Source organism: Herpailurus yagouaroundi, unplaced genomic scaffold (genome assembly GCF_014898765.1).
Source record: "Herpailurus yagouaroundi ecotype Mexico unplaced genomic scaffold, PumYag 194, whole genome shotgun sequence".
Lineage (NCBI taxonomy): Eukaryota > Metazoa > Chordata > Mammalia > Carnivora > Felidae > Herpailurus > Herpailurus yagouaroundi.
The window spans coordinates 2,027,744-2,054,851 of NW_024412425.1; the positions used below are offsets into that span (position 1 = coordinate 2,027,744).

General features: G+C 47.8%; 1 protein-coding gene across 4 annotated transcripts in view; it reads right to left on the reverse strand.

The window, feature by feature from the left end:
* SIPA1L3 (signal induced proliferation associated 1 like 3) overlaps positions 1-27,108 on the reverse strand; it is a 238,986-nt gene that overhangs the window by 129,534 nt on the left and 82,344 nt on the right. For all 4 annotated transcript variants that reach the window (XM_040445990.1, XM_040445987.1, XM_040445988.1 and 1 more), the window contains one exon: positions 15,888-15,955. The gene's annotated coding sequence lies outside the window, so the exon portion shown is untranslated. The remainder of the gene's footprint in view (positions 1-15,887; positions 15,956-27,108) is intronic.

Genomic DNA, 27,108 nt, shown 5'->3' on the forward strand with positions numbered 1-27,108 from the left:
GAAAACAGGCTCCAGGCTCTGAGCCATCAGCCCAGAGCCTGACGCGGGGCTCGAACTCACGGACCGCGAGATCGTGACCTGGCTGAAGTCGGACGCTTAACCGACTGCGCCACCCAGAGGCGCCCCCAAAAATACTTTTTATTGGAGTGACTGAGTGGCTCAGTCAGTTAAGCATCTGACTCTTGATTTCAGCTCAGGTTATGATCTCAGGGTCCTGGGACTGAGCCCTGCGTTGGGCTCCACACTGAGCGTGGAGACTGCTTGGAATTCTTCTCTCTCCCTTTCTCTATGCCCCTCTCCTGACCACATACACACTCTCTCAAAATAAATAAATAAACACCTAAAAATCCTTTATTGATGAAAAGTGCTGACCACCAACTCTGAGCTTTCAGTGAGTGGTAATCTTTTTGCTGGTGGAGGGTCTTGCCTCGATGTCGAGGGCTGCTGACTGATCAGGGTGGTGGTTGCTGAAAGTTGGGATGGCTGTGGCAATTTTGAAAAATAAGACAACAGAGAAGTTGACCACACTGATTGATTCTTCCTTTCATGAATGATTACTGTGTAGCATGTGATGCTGTTTCACCCATTTTACCCACAGGAGAACTGCTTTTAAAAAAAGACAATCTTTTCAAAGCCTGCTGCTGCTTTATCAACCAAGTCTACATAACATTCTAAATCCTTTGTTTTCATTTCAACAATCTTCACAGCGTCTTCACCTGGAGTAGACTCCATCCCGAGAAACCTCTTCCTTTCTTCATCATAAGAAGTCGCTGCTCATCCATTAAAGTTTTATCATGAGATCGCAGCAATTCAGTCCCATCGCCAGGCTCCCCTTCTAATCCGAGTTCTCTTGGTGTTTCCACCACATCCGCAGTGACTTCCTCCACCGAAGTCTTGGATCTCTCAAATTCGTCCATGAGGGTTGGAATCAACTTCTTGCAAACTCCTGTTCATGTTGATATTTTGACCTCTTCCCATGAATCACGAAGGTTCTAACTTCATCTAGAATGGTGGATCCTTTTCAGAAGGGTTTCAAATTACTTTGCTCAGAGGAATCACTTCGTACGGCAGCTAGAATCTACCAAAATGTATCTCTCCAATATTAAGACCTGAAAGTTGAAATGACTCCTTGGTCCGTGGGCTGCAGAATGGACATTGTGTCAGCAGGCGTGAAAACAGCACGAATCTCCTTGTCCACCTCCATCAGAGCTACTGGGTGACCAGGTGCATGGTCAGTGAGCAGTAATATTCTGAAAAGAATCTTTTTTTCTGAGCAGTAGGCCTCAGCAGTGGGCCTAAAATATTCTGTAAACCATGTTGTAAACAGATGCGCTGTCATCCAGGCTTTGTTGTTCCATTAGAGGGCAGAGTAGATAGATGGAGCATTAATTCTTTTTTCTTTAATGTTTATTTATTATTTTTGAGGGGGGCAGGAGGAAAGGTAGGAGGAGGGGCAGAGAGAGAGGGGGACAGAGAACCCAAAGCAGGCTCCACCCTGACAGCAGCAGGCCCGATATGGGGCTCGAACTCATGATCTGAGCTGAAGTTGGATGCCCAACCAACTGAGCCACCCAGGTGCCCCGAGGAAGCATAATTCTTAGGGGCCCTAGGATCTTCAGAGTGATCACTGAGCACTGGCTTCAACTTAAAGTCACCAGCTGCATTACTCCTAACTAGAGAGTCAGTCTGTCCTTTGAAGCTTAGTGGCCAGGCACTGACTTCTCTCCAGCCGTGGAAGTCCTACTGGCATGTGCATGATCCCATTTGGGACTGACTTTGTGCTCAGCACAACTTCCCTGGGTTCATCCACACTGGTGCGTGGTACCAAGAGTATGTGCAACCATTCAGCCGCTGAAGGACTTCGAGGCTGCCTCCAGCTTTTGACTGTTGCTGTGAACAACTGTGTATAGGTTTCTGTGTGGACATTAGTCTTGTTTCTCAGGGACAGATAACCACCCAAGAGTGCAACGGTTGGGTCATGTCGCAGTCATAGATTTAATTTTTAAGACACTGCCAACCTGTATTGGCAAGCGGCTGTACCACTGGACATTCCCGTGCATGGAGTTATGAGAGATCCAGTATCTCCACATCCTTTTCACTGGCCACTTTGGTTCGTTCCTTCAACCGATACTGCCTGAGAAGCTCCCGTGTGCCTGGTCCTATCCCAGATACTATTTTGGGTTTACAGTAACGAATAAGACACATCATTTGTATCATCAATCGTACATGCTAAAGGGTGTAGACAGGTGACACACAAGTCAACAAACTGATTCTGGTAAGTGCTAAGGAGAAAATAAACAGGGTGATGTGGTAAGGAGAGTGTGTGCAGTGTCAGGGCAGTGGGCAGGCAGTCACAGAACAGTGATTATGAAGCCTGACGGCCTGGGTTTGAGTCCTGCTCTGCTACGTTCTAGCTGTATGGCTCAGACAAGTGACCTGGCTTACCTGTGCCTCAGTTTCCTCATCTATAAAACCGACAGTACCTACTTCATAGGGCTGTGGGAAGGATTAAATGAATCAATACCTGTGACACACTTAACAGCAAGGACCAGGCCTGGGTGGGGAACCCATCTGTTTAAGAGTCTCTAGAAGAGTCTGTCAACTACGTGGGTGGCACAGCTCCGGAGCCCAGGCTGTAAGCTTTGTGGGTTTCCTGAGACACGATGTATCCAACTGCTCTGAAGGGAGGCCCCCTCCCCCTGAGGTCACAGCCCTCCTTGCTTTGGGAGCAGGCAGCCATGGGCAAGCAGAGGAAGGACAGCAGGGCCCTCCACTCACCCAGCAACCGGCAGAGGTCACTCCGCAGAGGAGCTGCTCAGGGTACCTGAGCCTCTCCACACCCCAGGAATCTGACACGATTCCCAGGCTGGAAGGTGGGCGGGGGGGGGGGGGAGGACAACGGGGAGGTGGGCAGACTCACCTGGGTCCACCCTGAGGGGCTGGGGCACTGATATAGGTCCTCCAAAAACAAATGGCCCACAAAATAGCTATTTCCTGTGCAGTGATGAGGAGACACAGGTCATCTAGAAACTCCCCTCCCCCTCCTGTCCCACCTCTTTCCGGGGCCTGGCCCAGGAGAGGGAACTGAGACAACATATTGGTTGGCATCTGACAAAATAAACAGGGAACCGGGGAGGGAGGGTGCAGTCGGTAGCTCCAGGTGTGGGGCGAAAAGAGGCAATCTTTGCGGGGAGCAGCTGGTCTCTTTTCTGAGAGGAAGGGATCACAGGTCAGCAATGCCCAGAGACTTTCTGAGACAGAGGCGGTGCTGCTGTGATCCGTGATGCGGCTCCCCCCCCCTCCCCCGGTGGCCCGGCAGGCATGGATCGACAAGCCGCGTCTTTCCTGAGGATCCTTGAGCCTGGACCAGGGCACCTTCTCCTGATGTAAAGCTCCTTTCAACCCTGCACACTGAGTGGCAGAAGACAGCACGCTTCAGGGTGCTGCATGCTGGGCGAGGGCTGGAGCGTCTGACCCTGACCCTGGCTTGAGCAGGCGTGACAAACGGTCCTCGAGGAAGGAGTCAGGACACCAAGACTTGAAAGTACACACAGGAGTGAAGAAACCAAACGAAACCAAACCAGATAGTATGACTGCTCTCCTTAAAACCCTTATGTGGCTCCCAGGGGCTGTGGGAAGAAAGTCCAAATCTCTATCACTGGGCCCCAAGTGTTGGGCCTGCTGACTCGACCCCTGCCCCACCCCAGGACACACTGGCCTGGGTCCCTCCAACACACTTCAGCTGTGCACCATCTCAGGGCCTCTTTACAGGCTATTCTCTCTGCTCAAAACACCTCGCCCCTGGGCGAGTTGCTATTTATCCTTGGGGGTCACTTCTTCAGAAGAGTCTTCTCGGACCCTCCCATCCCCACCCGAGCCTCAAATAAGACCCTCACCTCCCACCCTGCTATTCTCTCAAGGCACCTTGGCTTTTCCTTAGAGTTTACTTACCACTTAAATTATGTGGTTATTTGAGTGATTATTTGATATCTATCTCCCCTACCAGAGAGGGAGTGCCATGAAGTCAGAATAATGGTAATGGTATTACTTTTAACAACAGCTCTGTGAGGTCAATACTATTATTATCCCATTTACAGATGGGGAAGCCATGTCAGTCCCGCCACGGGACCAGGCACTTAGTAAATGGTTAGTTTGGGGACCACCCGGATGTCCGGGTTTCATTCCCGATTATTCCTTCCCCCTAAAACCCATGGTGGGAAGAGGGAAGATACCCAGAGGAGCCAGAAGCCCAGGTCCAGAAGACACATTTTTGGCACATTCTGGAACGACAGCCTCTGATTGCAGGGGCTCCTTCAAGTTCTAATCCCTCCTCCATAGAAGACCTTGTGCAGCTACTGTGCGTCAGACGTGGTGGCCTCAGCACTAGCGACAGAGCAACAAAGAGAACACGTGGGGCCATACATTCACACAGCTCATGTCTGCTGGGAAGGTGGGCACAAGGCCCTGTCTCGGAAAAAGATCGGGAGGTAGGGGAGAGCAGGAGGAACACACGGGTGGGATATCAAACTATTCTGTATTATCTTTAAGGCTGGATCCATTTCATACCTTTGTGAGATCAATTTTCTGTAAACTTGAAACTGTTCTAAAAACAAACACATGGCGCACCTGGGTGGCTCAGTCAGTTGAGCGTCCAACTTCAGCTCAGGTCATGATCTCGGGGTTTGTGGGTTCGGGCCCCATGTCTGGCTCTGTGCTGACAGCTCGGAGCCGGGAGCCTGCTTCAGAATTCAATGTCTCCCTCTCTCTCTGCCCCTCCCCTGCTCATGCTCTGTCTCTGTCTCTCAAAAATGAATAAAACAAACAAATAAATAAAAACAAACCCAAAAGCTCTTTCTTGAACCTGCGCCCATCAACCATTTGTCTGTCATGTCCCCAGCTTTCAAGGCTGTTTCCAGGCTCCGTGCTCTCTGGGTCTCTCCCTCCTCCAGATACCTCCTTCTCAGCCTCTGACTCTTGGACAGCTTTTCTCTTCTCTATCAACACCCATCCTTCGGTGATCTCATCTGGTCTCCTGGCTTTAAATACTGTCTCTTTGCTGAGGGCTCCTACATTTCCTTCGGCAGCAGAGACCTTTCCCTTCAACTCCAGACTAGGATACCAACTGCTTCCCAGCCAGCTCGGGCAGCTGCCTACGTTTAACAGACCCAAAGGTGCATTCCTGATTCTTTACACCACCTTCGCTTTCTCCTTGCAAACCTCCGCTCAGGTGGTCCCCAACTCAATGTCTTCCTGGTGGTGAGGACAAAACCTTAGTGCCGTCTTTCGCCGGCCGCTCTCTCATCCTACACCTAGTCCGTTCATACTTACGGTTGGCCCCACCTTGAAAACATGAGGACCTGCCTACATCCCCGCATAGTGTCTCCTGCCTGGACCATGGACTTATTAGCAGGAACGTCCTCCCTAGTTTCCTGGCTCCCACTCCTGCTCCCACACACAGTCAGAGGGACTGCTAACATGACTCAGATCACGTCCATTCTGTGTTCAGAACCCTCCCACTATACATTTAGGACAAAGCCTCAGTCCCTACAAGGCTTTGCATTAATTCTCTGACCTCATTTCCTCCTGTATCGTCTTTTATTTTAGCCATTGAGGTGGGTGTGGAATGTTATCTCACTATGGTTATCATTTGCATTTCCAAGATGATGATTAAGGAAGATGAGGCAACGCACTTTAAATAATAATAAATGGGTACCATTTACATGGCATTTATTATGTGCTAGGCATTATGCTAAGTGCTTTCATACCTCATGAATCCTTTCCAAACCTCTTAGGCTAGATGTGTTTTGGAATTCTGGATAATTTGGATTATTTATTTATTTTAATGTTTGTTTATGTTTGAGAGAGAGAGCGCGAGCTGGAGAGGGGCATAGAGAGAGGGGGACACAGAATCAGAAGCGGGCTCCAGGCTCTCAGCTGTCAGCACAGAGCCCGATGCAGGGCTCACCCCGAACTCACAAACCGTGAGATCAGGACCTGAAGTCGGACGCTTAACGGAATGACCCACCCAGGTGCCCCTGGATAATTTGGATAGTCTGTTTCAATCATGTTCCACCTGGGATCATGGATCTGTATTTTAAATCCCTGACTCTCCACAAACCATTTTATGAGGTAGGTAGTATTACTACCTCTAGTTTATAGATGGGGAAGCTGAGGCACAGGAAGGTAAATGCTTTAGCCATAGGCACACAGGTGGAACTGGAGGGCTGGGGTTCCAGCACAGGCCATTTTTACTACCGTCATCTATACCAGTTCTTAGGGTAGCTGACTGGAAATTAATCAATGCTGAATGAGTGGATGAATAAATGAATGAATGAGATTAAGCTGGGAAAGTCGGAGAGCTCGGGCTCTCCAACTATATTGCTCGTGGCAGGAAAGTCCAACACCACTGAGCTAATTCTGTGTATTTAACCTAATTAATTTACTTTGATTACAAGAACTGCCCAAGTATAAAGCAAGATTTCCCCCCCAAAATGATGCTCAGAAATAAGAACTGTCTTTCAGAGTTTTTGTACTATTTTATTTTGAACAAAGTGATATTTGGGAAAGACACATTAGCACCTAAAGACTTAGATGATGCTGGTCTGGATAACGATAAAAAGGCAGCATATGTTATAATAGATTTAGAAAACATTCTCAAGGGCTCAACATCACAATCCCAAGTGTTGTGAGTCACTTAAACAGGTCCTTTAAATATTCTTTCAAAAAAGAATAGGGACAAGTAATTGTAAGCAAATCCACTTATTCTAAACAAAATACTGGATGTAAAAGTCTTATGATACAGAGAGTGGCATTAAACTAGAATTTTGAAAATGGAAAAAAAAAAAGTGTGTGTAAGGCAACCTGTCTTGAAGCAAAGTGCCGCTGTGGGGGGTGAAATTTAATTTCCCTAAATTGACATTTTTAATTCATATTGAGATGATTAGTCTGACTCAAAAACAAGTACTTATGTAATCACTTTTGTGTATTCACATTTATTCATTCACCCATTTTCAGTAACTGTCCTTAAAAAGTATATTTTCTTTTTAAATGTAACATAGCAAGTTAGTGCCTATACTTCAGAAATTACCCATACACAACTAAAAGGAAAATTAATTGGAAAAAAAAAAAAACCTGACTGATATATATGACTGGGTTCTTGAGGCTTGGGATACAGTTTCCGATGAAAACATCATACATAGGTTCAAGAAGTGCCACAACAGGGATGCCCGGGTGGCTCAGTCGGGTAAGTGTCCGACTCCAGCTCAGGTCTGTGGGTTCGAGCACCACATCGGGCTCTGTGCTGACAGCTCGGAGCCTGGAGCCTGCTTCAGATTCTCTCTCTCTCTCTCTCTCTCTCTCTCTCTCTCTCTCTCTCTCCCTCCCTCCCTCCCTCTGTCCCTTCCCCGCTCACGCTCTGTCTCTGTCTCTCAAAAATAAATTAAAAAAAAAAAGTAACATTTAAACATAAATAATAAAAAAGAAAAAGAAGTGCCACATCATAAACACTTCAGATGAACGTGAAAATGATGGATGCTAGAAATATGTGTAAATGGCCCAGAAAGTGACTCTCGTGACAAGGATGTCTGTGGAGAATGTAACATTGTTTTCATGGTATGTGAGAAGACGGAAGCAACATTTAGATTTCAGCATTTTTGATATCGTGATTCTAAATGTGTCACAAAGTCAATAAACTTTAAAAATATAAGTAGACAGCTGATTATATTATTTATAATCCCTAAACATTTCAAGTAGGCCCCAAAACTTAAGAAAAAAAAAAAAAAAAAAACTCTTTGAAAAGATGGGAAACACCATGTTATAGGACACATGTGGTTTTTTAGCCCAAGTATTTAAAAAGATTTTGAAGGAACACATTAGCTTGCAATCGTGATCATCTTGGAGGATTGAGTCCTTTGATTTCTTTTTAAACAACAAGCATTACTTTGATAATCAGAGAGGCGAACAATACAGGTTAATAAATGTGAAGCTCACCCAAGGATACGATAAAGTTGTAGTCCTCACCCTTGGCCGCACCCTGGAAACATCTGGGGAGCTTTAAAGTAAACATCCCACGCCTGGTCCCACCCTTGGTGATTCTAATGGACTGGTCTGGGGTGGGGCCCAGGCCTTGGGGTTTCTTAAAACTCCCCACATGACTCTAATATGCGGTGAGGATGAGAACCATTAAAGCAAGATTTTTCAGATTTTTTTGTAGAACATGTTGCTAAGTGTCTTTTAAAAAATAAGGTCTCGCAGGTGAAGATGCAGGATCTTTTCTGCAAGATTTCTGAGTCTGTAATGTGCAAATGTGTACCATGGCTTTCACAGGAAGAAGACGGTGCAAGGTGGACGTTTGTGTCAGTGTATGTGTGTGTGTCTGCTCAGCAGTCCTTCTCTTGAGCAGCCATGCCATTAGCAAGCCCTGTCCACTCCACCTCCCAAGCTGCCCCCCCTTTCCCCCCACCTTGGTCCTGTCCTCCATCGCCTCCCATCTGGACTATGGCAGCAGCCTCCCCATTGCCCTCCCACCGCCCTTACAGTTCATTACCCACAAAAGTGAGCTAGCAGAGGTCCCTGGGGCACACACAGTTTGCAGAAGCCTCTGCTCCCAAAGGAGAGTGCCCCTAGTGTCCCTAACTGCCACACTAGGACTGTGGAAGGGACCTGCCTTAAAGTGTAGGCAGCATCAGGAACAGCAGAGCTGTGGCAGAAGGAACCTGGGTCCTCAACACCACTGTTGAGCTACCATGTCACAAGCCCAAAAGACAGCCCAAAGAACCTCTGGACTTGGGAAGCCCACACATTCCCTGACTGCCTACGCCAGCATGCATGGGGTTTTCTGTCATTTACAGCCAAAAACATCCGAGCTATACACTCTCTATTACAAAGTACCCTATTTATTGGTCATACATATATATATTTTTTAACCAGGTAAAATCACCTTATGTGCTTTTCTTGTTTATTGTCTAGCTTCTCTTTCTAGAACTTCAGCTCTACAAGAGCAGGGACATTTGTCTGTCTTGTTCACTGCCCTGCCCCTAGTACCTGAAACTCTGCCTGCCAAAGGGCAGGAACTCAGTATTTGCTGAAACAATGACTGAGCTCAGTTCTTGCAACAGCTCCAAAAGGTAGGTGTTCCAAATACCCATCTCCTCCTGACTTCTCCCTGTAGTGACCCTGCAGTTACACTGGCCTTCGTCCTGTTCCTTTGCAGAGTCAAACTCTTCTAGCCCAGAGCTCCCTTGCATTCCATTAAAGTCTACTGATCCTTCAGGCCTCCTTGCAAATGTCAGTCCTCACAACAGAACAGCTCCTGATCTCTCCAAAACACATCAGACTCCCCTTAGATATGCCCTGCTGGTTCCTCCATCAGGGCACTTAGCACAGATGCAATCACACAGCTGTTTTTGTAATTACTTAACTTCTGTTTCTTCCACTGAGAACGAGTTCCAGGAAGGTGAGGACCCCTTTGTATTGCCAAAGCTCTAAAGGGTCTGGCCCACAGAAGGTGCTTAATAAATACCACACCTGACTGTTGTGGCCAGGACATTTACTGTTCACTGAATACCCACGTACCTCCACATTTCCAGCCCCTTGCAGCTAGGCAGGGCCATGTAACTAGTTCTGGGTGCGAGCGGAAGTGAACTGTGTCACTTTGGGCCTCAGCATCTAAGTGCTGTGCTGTGGGAGTCTCTAGTTCCCTGTTCTGCCACGGTGACCCTGGAGGCTATGTGTTCTAGTCGTGAGGCTTCAAGACTGGAGCCCACATCGACCTGCATCTCTGAGGTACAAGGTAAAGTGCCCCCTGCCAACCTAACCTGCCTTGTGTCACAAGTAAGAAATTGACATTCGTTATTTCCAACTTCTAGGATTTCAGGGTCAACCTGTTATCGCAGCAGAAGCTTGCCTATCGCTAGCATTCCTGAGATGGAAGGAAGGCAGCTAGACGCAGAGACAAGGGTGATCACAGACTGGGAGGTGAGTATCAAGGTTGTGTGTGGCCTGTTGCCAGAACAGAACCTCAGTGAAAGGAAGGTGGTGGGGGGGGGGGGGGGGCCCCCGGACAGACCGACTACTCCCTAGGGAATTGCCACTTTCAATTCCTGATGCAAACGATGAAAGGACCCAGAGCCCCCACTCCCTTCAGAAAGAGCCCACCTCGGGGCCCTCATCAGACACAGCTCCTCAGGGATCACAGTCAAGTCTCAGCCCCTGGGGACAGGAGGAGGCTCAGAAGCCAGCAACACCCTGGAAAACCCTATTAGCTAGAGGAAGCTGAACCAGCAAGACTGCATGAAAGGGCCCGGGCTAATTCGGGCTGACAACCTTCCCGCGGAATCACCCACTGGGGTTCTGCCCTTCCAGCTCCATCCCAGAGAATAAATCACGCTGTCAGGTCTAATTTGGGATTCAGCTGATGGGCTGAGCAGAGCATCCATGCGTTCTGGCCGCAGAGGTCAAGGGCAGCCCACGTGCTAGCAGCCAGTGATGAAAGGCCCAGGGACTGGTTAGGTGGAAAAGGACTGGGAAGCCAACAACAGTGGGTTTCCAATACACAACAGAGACACTCTGCTCTGCTCCTGTGAGATTTCTGGCCCAGGTCTCAGCTGAACGAGCCGTGTCCCCGGAGCACAGCACTGCTAATCCTGGCACCATACCAGCTTGGGCACAAGGTAAACACTCCTATTTGGTAAATAAGTAATCATAACACCACCAGCTAGTGAGTGCTCACTATCTTACGGGCTGGAGACGAAGCTGCCTAACCTGGGACACACAGTCAAGGCTAAGGCATATAAGCCACCACCACTGCCGCTGTCGCTGCGGCCACTACCACCACCATCTCATGTATTATGTCGCTACTTTGTGCCAGGCACTACTCTTAAGTATTTGAGATTCATAATCACTTTTCTTTCTTTTTTTTTTTTTTAAGTAGGCTTCATGCCTAGCATGGAGCCCAATGCGGGGCTTGAACTCATGGCCCCGAGATCAAGACCTGAGCTGTGATCAAGAATCAGATGCCTAACCGACTGAGCCAGCCAGGTGCCCCCATAATCACTTTTCAATTCTCAAGGGTTAGGAAGCTCCTGGGTTACACTCCCTGCTCTGCGCGTAGCCGGACTCTGAAGCTCTTGCTCTTGGCTGCCACATCAAACCATTCCTGATTTCACCATTTCGATTTCAAGAAACTTGCCCTGAAATGTCAAGTTAGGGTTCGGTGTCCCCCCAAGTTCCCACAGTCCTGTGGCTTTCCCCTATTAGAACTCCCATCGCTCCAGGCTGTTTACCCAGAGATCTCTCCCACAATACTCTCTCTCCAGGAGGGCCGCCCTGTAAGCCTAGTGCCCAGCACAAGAGCAGGAAATGGGAAATGACCAATGTTTACAAGACAGATGGATGGAAACCCAAGTCCAAACCCCTAATTTTACAGAGGAAGGGATGGCGATTCAGAAAGAGGAAAGGGGAGTTTCACTGAAGACAGGGGGAGTGGAGAAGGGCAAACTGCTCCTTGATGAATCTCTCTCTTCTCTAAGGCCCAAAGCTGCTTCCAGAAGCCCCAGATGACCTCCAGGTTGGCTAGCCACCTCCGGGGTCCACCATCCCTGGGCTTCCCCCATACAGCCCTGAACTGCTCTGGGCTGTCACTGTCACTGAGGGCCTGCCTCCTTCCTGGGAGGAGGAGCCCCATTAAGTGCAGGGTCCACCAGCCATGAGGCTACTACCCCTCAGGAATAGGCACAGAGAAGGAGCACGTTAAATCTGTGTTGAATCGACCAGCAGAACCCCAAGAAAGGAAACAAGGCCTGAGCCTCATTCTAGGAAGATGCATTAAAAGCACAGGTAAAATTTCTTTGGAAAGGGGAGGACAGGACTAGCCTTCTCAGCCATCTGCAAGCCAGGAAGATGTGCGGTGCTGGCTCACCAGGACTGGACCAGGACCAGGGAAAGGTAGAGCACAGGGCGGATGTGATTCACAAGAAAGCTTTGTAATGACCGAAACTTCCCCAAAGAAAACACGCTGCCCTGTTCCTCCCCTGCTGGAAGAATTTAAAACCGAGGTCACACAGCCAGCAGTCTGGGGACCCCAGGTTACCTCTTATGAGGTAACCAAGTGTAATGCCAAGAGCGAGGGCTCTGGAGACAGACTGCAAAGGTCCCCACCCTGGCTCCCTGACTTGGCAGGTGGCTTTACCACTCTGTGCCTCAGTTTCCAAGTCATTCCTGTGGGGAGATCATAGCAGCGACTTTACAGGGTGGGTACAAGGGGTGAATGAGATCATGCATGTAAAGTGCTCACAGAAGGGCTGGGCACAGAGTCAGTACCCATTAATGTTAATTATTATTGTTTCTCTTCCCCTGTGGAGCCAGACACTGTTGGCTGGCTAACCCGACTGACACTCTCAATTCCCTTTTCCTCTGGCTTCCTCCTCAGGAGAGGCTGAAAAAGCTAAATGAAATTTCCCACCTTCCTTGGAGCTAGGGGAGGCCACGTGACACATTGCTGGCCAGGGAGACGTAAGTGGAACCTTGTGGGAGGATTTTGGGGAGAATCCGTAAGTGGTCCAGAAAAGGAAAACACGTGTGGCTGGGTGTTGGCCTTCCCCTCCTTGTTCTGACTGGAGCTACAGCACTAATCTTGTAATCGAGAGGGAAGGCCGAGTAAATCAAAGAAGCTCCAGGCTGGACACCACTCAGCCTCTGAACTAACCAAATACCTTCAGGTTTGTTGTTATGGGAGAGAAATCAATGCTCGGTTGTTTAAAATGCTGCAAGCTGGGTTTTCTGTTCTTGTAGCTAAAAGCATTCCTGGCTGATGGACCCACCATAACACAAATGGCTCAGGGCACCTGTCCGTTGTAACTGTTTGCCAACCTCTATTCAGGTCCCTGGATGAGAACCCCAGAACTAGAGGAGAAAGAGTGGGAAACTGAATTAGAATAGTGCCTACCGAGCCTCAGTCACCGTGTTCTGTTCTTCTTTTCAGCTGCATCTAGTCCCATCTATGCAATTATTTACTTAGTATTTTCTTTAAACCAATGCGTTTTTATTTTTATTTATTTGTTTTAAAGTAATGTCTACACCTAATGTGGGGCTTGAACTCACGACTCCAAGATTAAGAGTTGCATGCTCCACCAACTGAGCCAGCCAGGGGCCCTAGTAAACCAATTCATTTTTAAACTTAAACACACACACACACACACACACACACACACACACACACACACGAGTCTACTGGGGCCCCCAGGTGGAGCAGTCAGTTGGGCATCTAACTATTGATTTCAGCTCAGGTCATAATCCCAGGGTTGTGGGACTAAGCCTCACGTTGGGCTCCATACGGAGCCCGCTTGGAATTCTTTCTCCCTCTGCCCCTCTCCCTCTCTCGTGTTCTCTTTCTCTAAAATAAAATAAAATGGAATCTACATTACTACCAAAATGAAAAATCAGTTATCTTTGTTACAAAAGTAATTTAATCAATAATAATAATAAACAAATACAAGGTAAACAGAATATGTTCACCCACAAATCACTAAAAGTTATCGGATGTAGCATAATTTGGGTTTATTGGACTAGCAAGAATTCTTCATTTTTGCTGTCTATCAGGAAAAAAAAATGTCAGAGGATCTGGCAATGCTTTGCATTTTTACAGGGCAACAAAGGGCGAGACCTAAGAAGGGGCTGCCCCACCGAGAGGAAACAGTGTCCTGTTACTGCAATTGCTGAAACCCTGTTTCGAAGTGAGATAATTTATTTAGATCTCCTGCTGGCTGGTGGATGAATTAGGTTGGGAGCCTTATTCTTATTCAGGGCCTCCTCAGAGAGGCCTTCCCGGATTATCTCGCCTAAAATCACTCCTGTTCCTCCTAGGCAGCCCCATTCCTGTCTTACGGACTTCTCCTACATTCACTTGTCTGTCTGTTGTTCTATTCTCCAGTAGCATGTCCGTTCCCACAGGGAAAGGATTCTGCTTTGTTCACTCCTGAATCCCCAGTACCTAGAACACAACAGTAGGTGATCAAAGGCATATTTATTGGCATGATCATGAAGCACAAAGAAAGACTGAGGAACCATTACAGACTGGATGAGAATAAGGAGACATGATGACTAAACACAGTGTGGCATACTGGATAGGATCTTGGAACAGAAAAGGGACATCAAGGGGGCACCTGGGTGGCTCAGTCAGTTAAGCGTCTGACTTTGGCTCAGGTCATGATCACACAGCTCATGGGTTCGAGCCCTGTGTCAGGCTCCGTGCTGACAGCTCAGAGCCTGGAGCCTGCTTCAGATTCTCTGTCTCCCTGTCTCTCTGCTCCTCCCCTGCTCTCTCTCTCAAAAATAAATAAACCTTAAAAAAAATTTTTTTTTAAAGAAAAGAAAAGGACATCGGTGGAAAACTAGCAAAACTTGACTAAACTCTCTTAGTTCACAGTACTGGACCAGTGCTCATTTCCTGGTGTGCCAAGGCTGCCTAAGATGGTGACATTAGGGGATGCCGGGTGAAGGGGAGGTATGTGAGCTTTCTGCACGCTTGGTGTAACTTTTCTGGGGTCTAAAATTCCTTCAAAATAAAAGAGCTAATAAAGAAACTGTGCTGAGAAGCATCCTTTGATGGAAATGCAGCCCCTTGAGACTGTTCCATGAACACGCTCCAGGTACCTGGGCAGAGCCTTGGGCCAGGATGAAGGAAGGTGAAGAGACCCAATAAGCAGCCAAGAAGAGAAGCTGCTGTCTAGATTCACTCGGTTCCCAAGGGTCAACCCGCTGGTCCCTGCAACTTAGCCAACATCATGGTTACACAAACCGGGCAGAGTCTGGATGTCAGAATCTTCTGTTCTCCACTTGCCATACCATTAGGGGCATTTGGTGCTTCGAGGATCAGACAGCGCCCTCACTCCCAAGCACCCGCATGGCATCCTGCCAACAAAGGGTGGCGCCCTCATTTTGGAATGCCCCACTGGCAACTGAGTGCCATCGCTTTGCCTATGCCAAAGACACAGAACGGATGTTCACTAGCAAAGTCCCCAGAAACCTAATTATAACATATTCAAAATCTTTACATCACAGCTATTTGCTATATGTACGTGTTTTAATTCTGTGTCAGTACCTACACTGTATCTTCAGCCTACAGAGGAAGAGCACATCCACACAGGGTGGGTGAGGGGGCCAGTCTGTCTCTTGATGGTGGTGGGCAGTTACACAAACACTGCAATTGCTTACGCTCAGAGAACTCTACGCCACAGAGTGAATTTTATTCTGTGTAAATTTAAAAAATTGAATTAAAAAAGAGTGTGATACACAGATGTGCGCCACGAACAAAGATCTCCGAGATACTCTGCTGCTAGGGATGGTGGGAAACACGCTACGGAAGCACCCACATACAGCATGACTTCTCTTTGTGCTGCGAAGCATGTAAGCGCGCATGTGCGTTAAGTAGGAATATTCACCGGAAGAGGTCTGTCATGACACCCACCTGACTGCTGACGTAATTAGCTCTCAGGGAAGGTGTTAGACTTGCAGGTGATGCATAGGACAGTGAAGGAGACTTTCATTTTCCCCTCAATACTTTTTCAAGTAATTTTTAAAGATAATAGAGACCTGGGGCGCCTGGGTGGCGCAGTCGGTTAAGCGTCCGACTTCAGCCAGGTCACGATCTCGCGGTCCGTGAGTTCGAGCCCCGCATCGGGCTCTGGGCTGATGGCTCGGAGCCTAGAGCCTATTTCCGATTCTGTGTCTCCCTCTCTCTCTGCCCCTCCCCCGTTCATGCTCTGTCTCTCTCTGTCCCAAAAATAAATAAAAACGTTGAAAAAAAAAATTAAAAAAAAAAAAAAAAAAAGATAATAGAGACCTATGTGGACTAGTTATAAAATTTAAGCAAACAGCCACACTGTACTCACCCTCAGTGTGTTCTGGGCACTAGTGTCCCTTGAGGGTCCCACGAGAGCCAATGTCAAAGACCGTACATCTGTGGAGAAGAACAACACAAGGTTATGTCTTTGGCCAGTCTGAGCCTTCCTGCCGCAGTTTCTGTCATTTACAAATTCACCCCCTCAACAAATGTTTACTGAACACTTGCTCTGTGCTAGGCACCAAGGGAACACCAGTGACCAGGACAACACTGCTGTCCTCAGAGAGAAGACATTCCAGTAAAGGAGGAAGACAATAAAACAAATACATGATGTGGAGTCAGGGAGTAGTCAGCAGTCTTGATGGAAACTAAGCAGGCTGAGGAGAATGATGGGCCTGCTGTTTGCAAGAGTGGCCACAGAACAGACACCTTAATTCAGGAGGACCACAGGCTGTGTGACTTTCTGTGCAAGAGCATTCCAGGCCATGGGAATGGCCAGTGCAAAGGACCTGAGGCAGGGTATGTATATGGAGAATTTTAGGAGGAGCAAGGGGCCCATGTGCCTGGCACAGGGTGAGTGAGGGGGCGAGTGGTCGGAGACGAGGGCAGGGAGGTGATAGGGGCAGATGGAAGGCCATTATAAGGATATTTCCTTCAGACAATTTTGAATAGAGAAGTGGCAGAGATAAATAGCACTTGTCCTGACTTGTAACTTTATAGTATTAATTTATGTTTTAAAATACTTAGTATGGTTGTTCATATTTGAATAGATATTTTATGGATGAATGAATGTCTCCACTGTCTGTATTGTTCACCCTCGTGTTTCTGTTTATGCCAGGTTTACCAAGCCAGGGAGATGAGATCTGAGAGGATAATCCAGAACCTTCCTATAAGGAATGGCCACTAAATAATGACTCTCACTCCCCATGTGCCAGGCCACGTCCTAGCAGACATGTGCTAACTCATTTCACTCTCTCAATAACCCTAAGAAATAGATGTTTATGATTACATTCATGCTATAGAAAAGGAAACTGAGGCACAGAATGGATTAAAAAAAAAAAAAAAACAACTCACTAGCTGAAGCTGCCCGGCCAGTCAAAAGTATATTACAGATGGGATGAACCCAGGAAGCCTGGCTCCAGAGCCTACTCACCTACTCCTGACCATGTGGCTAAGCCAGTGGCCATGGCGGTCAATGAAGAGAGAGCTAACTACAGGCAGATAATGCCTCCCTTTCCCCAATAGCACGATGCCCAAACGCTACTCAAACACCAAGGCTGAGCTCAAACTCCAGCCAGCTCTCAGGAAGGAAACCTAGTGAGTAGCTAGCCAGCTCTCCAGAATCTAGGAATCAGGATATCTTCAATAATCTTGCTCCTAGAGGTTCCTGGAGAAACCCAAAGGGGTTCTTAACTTTTCTCAGCCCTGTGGGCAGCCTGCCAAAGACGAGTGTGGACTCCTTCTCAGAATCATGTTTTTAAGTCAACAAGATACAATACCCAAGGCTATAAAGGAAACCAATTATATTAAGATATCAAAGTATCTGTAAAATAAAACCTAATCTGAGATACAGTAATATTCGTGCTTCTTTATGAATGCTTTAAATTATAAGATCCTAATGGTGTGTCCAATAACCATAGTAATTTAGAAACAGATGAGCATAAGTGATATTTTGCAATATCTGCAACAATCGTAATGTGATATGGAAATATTTTTAATTTCTAGTGGTGACAAAGTCACAGGTACTGCAATACAACTGTAGCTTTGGCTCTCATTCTGAAGAAAAGGAAATGCTAAATTCCAGATGGCAGAGGGAATAAAGATGTAACCTTTTTCCCAGCCAACTTCGCGATCCTCTAAATTCTATCCAAGGACCCTTCAAGGGTCTATGGATCCAGGATTAAGAATCCCAATAGGGAAAAGGCAGAGCAGATTCCTAGGGAAGGTAATAACTGGGAAGTGTGAGGCAGATTCAGATCCTTGTGAAGACTGTATGGGAAGGGGTCCTGGAGGGCTAGTCATACAATACAGGTCTGGCCAACAAAGCCACTAACCTCCTCTTTCCTGCTCCTTGCCTCAGAGATGGCTCGGGGTAGCCCTGGTGATTAGGTTCAATAAAAGCAGTCTCAGGACATATCCTGGGACTATAGGGAAAGAGATGGGTTTATTTCTCTTGGGGCACTGCTTAGCTGGTTGGAAATATACGCAGAGCTGCTTCAGAGCCTATCTGACAACAAAACCAACACAAAAGAATACAGAGCCACGAAGTACAAGGAAACAGGGTCCTGGCAACCTCATGTGAGGCTCTGGATCTAGCCACACCTGAAGCTATTCAGTGTACAATGTCCCATGAAGTAAGTGCAAATGCTTCTTTTTACACTTAAGCAGGTTGACCTGAATTTCCATTTGTTCACAAAACCAAATGACTCAATTACACAGAAGGGCAGAGTTGAGTGCAGTTCTTGACAATTCCCATAGCTCACTACCAAGGCATTTAGGAAAGCACAAAATGAAATTAGACAGAGTTACTATACATAGAAACAGCAAATACAGAAAAACACACACTCTTTAAAAACTCAGAAATAGTCTCTTGGGTAGTTGGCTTTCCCCCAAGCTGGTCTGTGAAGCCCTGACAATTGTGGTTTTCAAGATGCTTGACAGGGCATGAGGGAACCAGAAGCACCCAGAACACTTCCTTTATCACCAGACTTTCCATTAAAAAAAATTCCTGGGATGATCAGAAAGCCCCTGCAATAAAGCTCCTGTAAAATTTTAATAGCTGCCTTTTAAAATACAGCGGAAATTGCTTTTCTGCCACTCTCATTCTTCCTCCTTCCTTTCTCTAGAGTGATGTATATGGCTCTTTAAAGTCACATCAGCAGTGACGTGTGGTGGTGCCACGTCTCTCTGACTGGAGGGAGCTGTCATATCCACCAGTGTGGGGTCCCTCACACATGGGAGGGGTCACAGCAGAGAGGACGATGCTGAGGGCTTGTGGAAATGGCAGCAAAGGTGGGCTACAGGGTCAGCAATTCAGCCCGTACCCCAGACCTCCCAGAGCCCCTCTTCACACCACCTGGGAAGGGAAGAGGCCCTCGGACTTGCCTCATCGATCCCAGCACACCCGCCAGAGCAACAGCCCACCCGGTCACGGGGCCACGCATCTCGCTTCCCAGGGTTTATACCAAGAAACAGAATCCTAGATGACAGAAGCCGGGGTGAGGGGATAGCCTGGCCTGACTCACAGTCTGACTGGTTCCTGCCCTCAGCCACAGCAATTGGCTCTGGGAGGGACACATGATCTAAGCAGGGCCAATCGCCAATCAGAGTAGGCCCTGGAAAGTTTGCTGGAATTACTGGGGGGAAAGGGATAGGATGGAAGGAAGGTAGGGGCTGCTGAAGGCCTCTCTGCCACCTGGGAGGTGGGGGGGGGGGGGGCCCCGGAGAAAGAAGTCAAAGCTGACAGAGGCAGAACCCAGAAGTGGAGAAGGATAGCTTCCTGACCAGAATACCTGAGTGTTGGCTCCAGTCAGGCCAGCTCTGGGACTTTCAGGTCCCAAAGCCATTAACTTCCTTGTGCAGTTTAAGCCAGTTTGAGCTGGGAAGATTCTGTCATTTACAACAGAAATCACTGACTGATGGAACCGGAAGGGACCTCAGAAATCAATACAGCATTCCTTCATGTTTCGGTGAACACGATCCTTTCTAAGAAGCTGACAAAACAAAACTATGTCCTGTCTCTCCAGAAAGAGGGGGAAAAAATACCCCCACAAAGTACTGTGTTTCAAAAATCCAAAGAGCTCTGAAGCTGCTGTCCATAGGAACTGGGTGAAGAACACTCTGACCCAGTTTGAACCGTCCACTTGATGGATAAGGAGACTGAGGTTCAGAACGCTTATGTGGCTTGTTTGGGCCCAGGGGGAGGCAGAGCCAGGCCTCTCTAGAGGGTCCAGAGGTGCGGTCCCCAGGCGAGACTGCAGAGGGTAAGGGGAGGCAGTGGGTGAGGCTGCGGAACCCCATGCCCCCATTTAGCAACACAGCAGCTCCACTTTTTTTCTGCTTTAAAAATTGGGCTTTCAGGGAAGTGTCCGACAGAAGTTCTACCACTCCACAGTAACATATGGGAAGCCGATCTCTTCTATCACATTTCAAAGTATTAACATGTTACTGACCTTGGTTTTGATCCTCACTGACATCTTAATGAAGCAGGCATTATTGCCATGGCTCCGAGTGAGGTGCTTCTGCAGGGGCAACCAGCCAGGGTGCTGCTCTCTGATCCCAAAGCAGCCCGAGCACCCGGGCCTTTCTGCTCCTGTACTTCTAGGCCTCACATTTCTATTCTTCCCTTGGATTTTGATCTCAGCTCGTACGGAAAGGATCATCCGCTTACACCTCTCCACTCCCCTTGGCTTGGTCCTCCGTGCAGACCAGGTCAAGAAGTGGTGGCTGATCTGACGGGTCAGAGATTACGACGGTGGCTGGCACCTGCCCTTCCAGTGGGCAGGATTACTAGCCCCAAAGGCTAGGACGAGGCACCGGCTCTTTTCTCTCCCTGTGCCCAGAGATGGTGGCTTCCTCTGGTGCTCTCTGTCTTAGAGCAGGACACACAATCCTGGCCAGTGTTCATCCACCCTCTAAGATCGCCCGGGGCACACGCACTCCTCCTGACCAAGTGCTCGTGGGGGCAGCCAGACCTTTCTCCTCCGCGCAGCTCGCTGTGCAAGTGGCTGATCTAGGCACTAAGACTTAAGGTAAAGGAGAACCCAGCTCACTGGGGGCTTTTGCTACAAGCTCCCTTCTCCTTTCTAGACTTTACCAGAGCTTCACATTGGGGCCACAGGGACCTACCCACCTATTAATAAGGAGGTTCAATCATCCTTCATTTAGAGAAGATTCCCATTATGCCCATCCTCATCCCACCTTTGGAATAGGGACTTAGGAAAATATCTGTTCATTCAACTGCCTCTACCCACCTGCCAACAAAGAAAAGCTGCTGTGCGAAGAAAAGACTCTGCCTTGGGGAAATCTAGGCCCTCAACTGCTACACTGTATGGCAGCCGCTGAGATCATCTTGCAATTAATCATGTTTTCTCTTATGACCTATATTCTATTAATAACACACTAACGACTTAGCACTAGTTCTTTCATTGATTGATTCAGTCCACAGATATGACTAGGGCTGGGTCACTGACTTCCAGGGTCTCACATCCTCATTTCCTGTCCCCCACAGAGGATAAGCATCATGCTATAGGGCTCTGGGGACTTCACTGTCCCACCTCCAGCCTAGCCTAAGTAACTCCGCGGTAGAGTGGCTCAAGACAGGCCTCTGCAGAGAAACTGCTGAGGGAAAGCAGCAACGTGTGACCACTTCACGCACAGCTGACTGGCCAAAATGTCAGACTCTGACACCACCGAATGTTATTGAAGTTACAGGCTAAGGGGAACTCTCAGTCACCGCGGGTGGGAGCATACACAGGAACAGACATTTTGAGACCGCGGCTGGCAAGTTCTTGTAAAGAGGAAGAGACGGTAACCTCAGTGACACACTTCGCTCCCCCACTGACTGGGATTCCCTGCCGAGTTCCCAGACCCATGTGGCCTTGCAAATTCTCACTCTGGTTTAAAGCATGAGGTTTTTGCTTTGATTTGACTACATGCCAGCACTGTTTTCAGTTAACTATCAACTCGTTTGACCCTCAGAACAACCCTGTGAAGAGGGTCTGCTAGCATCCCCATTTCTAACCGACCAGCAAACTGAGGTACAGAGAGGTAACTTGCCCAAGATCACACAGCAAGTAGATGGCACAAATCCACCGGGATCTGAACCTAGTTGATCTGGCTCCAGAACTGCCAACAATGCCACTTCCCAAACACAGCAGTTAGGAGTATGGGCTCAGCCCCGAAACACATCTGATTCCACATCCAGACATCAATTTCAGATGGATCAAAATATAAGTGTGTCTGGAAGAGAACACAGGAGCGTATCTTCATGTTGGTGTAAGTGAAGATTTCTCATTCAGGAATTCTAGGAGAGTGTCCGTCTCACAAAAAGACGCATTCGGGGGCATCTGGGTGGCTCAGGCGGCTAAGCGTCTGACTCTTGGTTTCAGCTCAGGTCATGATCTCGCAGTTTGTGAGTTCGAGCCCCACACTGGGCTTCGCACTGACAGTGTGGAGACTGCTTGGGATTCTCTCTCTCTCTCTCTCTCTCTCTCTCTCTCTGCTCCTCCACCACTTGCTCTGTCTCTCTCTCAAAAATAAAAAAAAATTTTTAAAAGACTCATTCATACAGTCTTTGTCCCTTCACTAGCTTGGAATGCAGGTGTGATGCTACTCGGATTTGAGAGGGTCCCACTTGTCTCCAGAACACTACTCTGCCAGAACAGAAGGACTGAATTCTCTGGGTGCCCTGGCCCCCTGGGAAAGTGGGTTCAGCAGCCATCTGTGGCCACGAGGGGGTAAGAGAGTCAGAGGAGCACTGGTGTTGACCATGCCCTCTGCCACACCATTGAGCCACATCTTCTCCCTCCAGATGTTACTTGACACACGGCATCTTATGTAATGAAATGACAATGCTGCCCGTTTCAGGCCGATACTTGCAGCCAAATGCACGCCTGACTAAAACATCTTGCCGCAGCCAGGATCTGGCTGCCACGGGCTGTGGAGAGTGCGAGCAGCCACGAACACGGATTTGAAAGTGTCTCAAAAGGACTCAGAGATGAACTTTGGGAATCAGATTTCCACTAAGCATGACTGGTCACAGGCATCCAGGGATGACGTGGTGTCTGAATTAATTCTCGGGGGACTTGAACTGCAAGCTGCCTTCTTTCTCCCTATGGACTTGTAAGAGCAGTCGGGGAGACTGTGATTTTAAGGGCCAAGCCCAGCCCGCTGGCACAACTGCACTGAGGTCTGCTGGCCCCAGGCTCCCAGGCTGGCGAAATCCTGCAGAGCTTGTGGGTCCTTTTTCCTCCTGTCACCAGCCATTTGCTAGATGTGCCAACAGTTAAGCCCCTTCCTGCACTCCATAAAAACAGCTCGTCAGTGTGGCTGACTGCCGGGTGCTTTTCCACAAAGCACTCCCACAGATCTCAGCTAATCAGATGGAAGATGGAAGAGTGGTCAATCTACCAAAATAGGTCAGTCTTTATTTTTTAATCTTCTTATTCATAATATATTGAAAGGGAAGAATGAAAAAAAAAAAATCATTAGTAAGAACATCTAGGATTACTCAACCTGTCTGTGCCTCAGTTTGCTCACCTATAAGATGGGGATAATAAATAATAATCGGGGTGTTGTGAGGACTAAATAAATCACTCTATGAAAAATGTTTATTTATTTATTTTTTAGGTTTTTATTTTTTATTTTGAGAGAGACAGAGAGAGAGACTGCATGTGCACGCAAACAGGGAAGGGGCAGAAGGAAAGGGAGATAGAGAATCTTAAGCAGGCTCCACGCTCAGCATAGAGCCTGATACAGGACTTGATCCCACGACCTTGGGATTATGACCTAAGATGAGATCAAGAGTTGGATGCTTAACCAACTGACCCACCCAGGCGCCCCTCTATGAAAAATATTTAGAACAAAACCTATTACATAGTGAATGTTCGATAAAGGTGAGCTGCCATTGTTCTTATTGCTGGTGACATGGTGGATTTTTTGGATGGAAGGTCTGTGAAGAGCTTCAAAACCCCACTCTCTGCTCCACTGGACACACAGAGAGAGGCACTGCTCTGATTCTGGCCCCTTAGGGAAGGAAGGAAGCTTGAAGGTCCGGGCCAGGGAGGAGAAGCTGGCTCCAGGGCCCAGGGTACTGTGGGCAGGAAACAGACCTACTGGGTGCTAGCTGCCCACCCAGTAGCCATCCTTCCCTTTCTTCTCCGAGTGCTCAGCTAATGCAAGATCTCCCAACCTGCCCTGCAGCTAGGGGTGGCCAACAAGAGGTAAGCAGAAGTTGTTGTGGGGCTTCAAGGAAAATTCCTCACCAGAACCATGGAGTGGACTACAATTTTGTAAACCCCGCCCCCCACCCCCACCCCGCGGCCCAATTCCCATCTGGATTCAGACTCACTAGCTTGACACCAGGAGTCATATTGGACCACGATGCCACCTTTAGGATGAAAGCCTTCTGCTAGGGACGGTAAAGCAGAAAGACAGAAGGATCCTGCTTTTCCTGACGTCTGTGGAGCTGCCATACCAGCCAAGGGCTGTCAACCTCTGGACATTTTAGTCACCAGAGACACCACCTTCCGTGGAATTTAAACTATTATTATTTCTGGTCTCTGCTACCGGCAGCCGAGTGTACTTTCAAAGGATATTATGGTCTAACACAGCAGATGACCAATGGGCCACAGCGTTCCACGCCAGAGAAATCCCTCAAGAAACCTGCCACCATTTAAAGTGTCCTCATGCTTTAGAGGACCCTCAATCTCTCCTCAAGAGCAGGCAGAAAGCTAGGTACCGAATTTCTCACAGAACCGGATTACAACCATTTTGCCCTACGAGGAGGCAAAATGAGACCTATAGGAGATCTCCTGAGCCACTCACTCAGTAATTATGAAACGCTCCCCTAGGCTGGACACTGTGCACGCTAGGGTGCGAGACCTGGTAGACAAAAGCAGGCACAGTCCCTGCTCTCCCAAACCTTACAGTCCAGAACAGGGGACAGAAAATAAACAAACAGGCAAACAAATACACGTATGAGTACGAATGGTGAGAAGTACCACGTAGGAAACCAGGGTAAATTTTAGCCCAGAACTGAAGAGAAAGGAGAAGGAAGTCATGTGAAAAGTGGAAGTAACAGTCTTCAGGATGTCCATCAACTGAAGAACGGATAAACAAAAAGCAGCGCATCTACACAATGGAATATTATTCAACCATAAAAAGAATGATGCGCTGATTCACGCACAACATGGATGAACACTGAAAACATGATGCTGAGTGAAGGAAGCCAGTCGCAAAAGACCATGTATTGTATGATGCCATTTACATGAAATGTCCAGAAGAGGCAAATCCAGACAGACAGAAAGTAGATTAGTGGTTGCCAGGGGCTGGGAGGAGGGGATGGCGGGGGGGATGGAGAATGACTGCTGACGAGTTTTGTTTTGTTTTTGGGGCCAATGAAAATGTTCTGGAATTAGATAACTGGTGATGGTTGCATAGCCTTGTGAATACACCAAAACCCACTGAATTGTGTACTTCAAAAGAGTGAATTTTATGACATGTCAATTATATCTCAATTAAAAGGCACTCAGAGGGCATCTGTGATTCAATCACTATGTTGATAATAAAGTCTCTAATGAAAGTTAAGGAAAAAAAAAAAAAAAAAAAGTATCCCAGGAGATGGAGGCGAATGTGGGAGGCTGTTCAAGGAAATTCACCGGAGGCCTGTGTGGCTAGATGGTTGCAGTGCAAGAGAGAACGCTCCAGGACATGGCAGATATCCAGAGCACCCTGTGAGCCACGGTCATACACATGCTTTTTATTCTAAGTATGAGGGGAAGCAGGAGAGTGATGTGTTCCGATCTACATTTCTGAAAGATTTCTCTGGCTGTTGTGCAGAGACGGTCAGGGTTTAAAAGAAGCAGGGAGAACGATGAGGTGGCCGCTGTAATACCCAAGGAGAGGAGGCAGTGGCTGGGACCAGGGCGAGGGCAGAGGAATGGAAAGGAGGAGGCTGGTAAAGATGTGAATTTCAAATCAATTGACGCCTCATTGACGATGGGATGGCCACGAGCGTAAGGCTGAAAAGAAAAATGCACGTGTCTCGTGAATTTTTCCAAAGTGGTTTTCTGCCAGCTTCAGATTGTGCACAGAATGACAGCAGGTCACCAAATGCCTGTTAAATGAATTAAATAAATGAACAAAATCACTGCCTGGCTTTTTTTGTGGGGCACATTTTTGTATTTTCAATAAAGATGTTAAATTCTCTCTCTCTTCACGTATATATACGCACACGGATCCTTACCTATCAACATAATATCCTTACCCATACCTGTTTCTCTCCCATCCACTGGTAGAGACTGGTCCACTAAACACCACCAGCTACCCATCTGCTCAAATCAGAAACCTCAGGGTCATCCTTTTATACATACACACACCCTAAGCAAGGTCAAGCTTCTAAGTCAGTAACAACAAGGTCCTTCCATCTCTGAGGGGCACAGAGAAATAGGTAAGTCAGAAAGAAGGGAGCTCTTACTTCTGATCAACAACATGTAGGAGACAAAACAGAGACAGGAAGTGTTCTCTGTCTTTTTAGTGGGGGTGGGGAGGAGCAAGAGATATAGTCAAGAAGGGGAGGGGCGTCTGGGTGGTTTAGAGGGTTAAGAGTCTGATTCTTTCTTGGTTTCGGCTCAGGTCATGATCGTCATGGCTTCTGGGATCAAGCCCCACGTCAGGCTCTGCACTGACAGTGAGGAGCCTGCTTGAGATTTTTCTCTCCCTCTCTCCCTGCCCCTCCCTGGTTTGCACGTGTGCTCTCTCTCAAAATAGATAAATAAACATAAGGAGGAGGAGGAGGAGGAGGAGGAGGAGGAGGAGGAGGAGGAGGAGGAGAAGAAGAAGAAGAAGAAGAAGAAGAAGAAGAAGAAGAAGAAGAAGAAAAGAAGAAGAAGGAGGAGGAGGAGGAGGAGGAAGAGGAGGAGAGGGGGGAGGGAGGAGGGAGGAGAAGGAGAGAAAGCAGTGTGAATAAACATGGTTTAGTCAGGGGAGGAATTTGGGTCAATTTGACCCTTATGCCTTTCCCTTTAAGTCCCACTGCAAGTGAAGACCAGCAGAAGACAAGTTATATCCCAAAGGGGTCATTAGCCCCAAACCACTGTCAGCCACACCCATTCTGAGGGGAACACCAGAGCCCTGGGAGAATGCATCCTGGAACCAGAAGTAGGAAAGGGGAAGGAATGAAGTCTCATGGAGAACATCTACAGGGCCACCACCATCACAAACCACAGGGCAAACAGTGCCCCTGGAGTGGTGCGATGCAATGGTCTTGTGGGGATGTGTCCACCCAGAACATTCCTTCTAGGTCCACTTTCCCAAGCAGTAGGGCTTATCTGGTTTAAGAGTGGGATGTGAGAAACATTTCACTGCATGGTTCTTGTGCAGTGGGCTTGGTTGTGGACACAAGGAAAATTATCACCTGTGTTGCCTGTCCCAAGAAGCTTCATCTGGAACATAGCCAGGGACCTGATGCCTCGACGTTACCATTCTGTAACTCCCCTGTGTCTTCCTTCCTTCCTTCCTTCCTTCCTTCCTTCCTTCCTTCCTTCCTT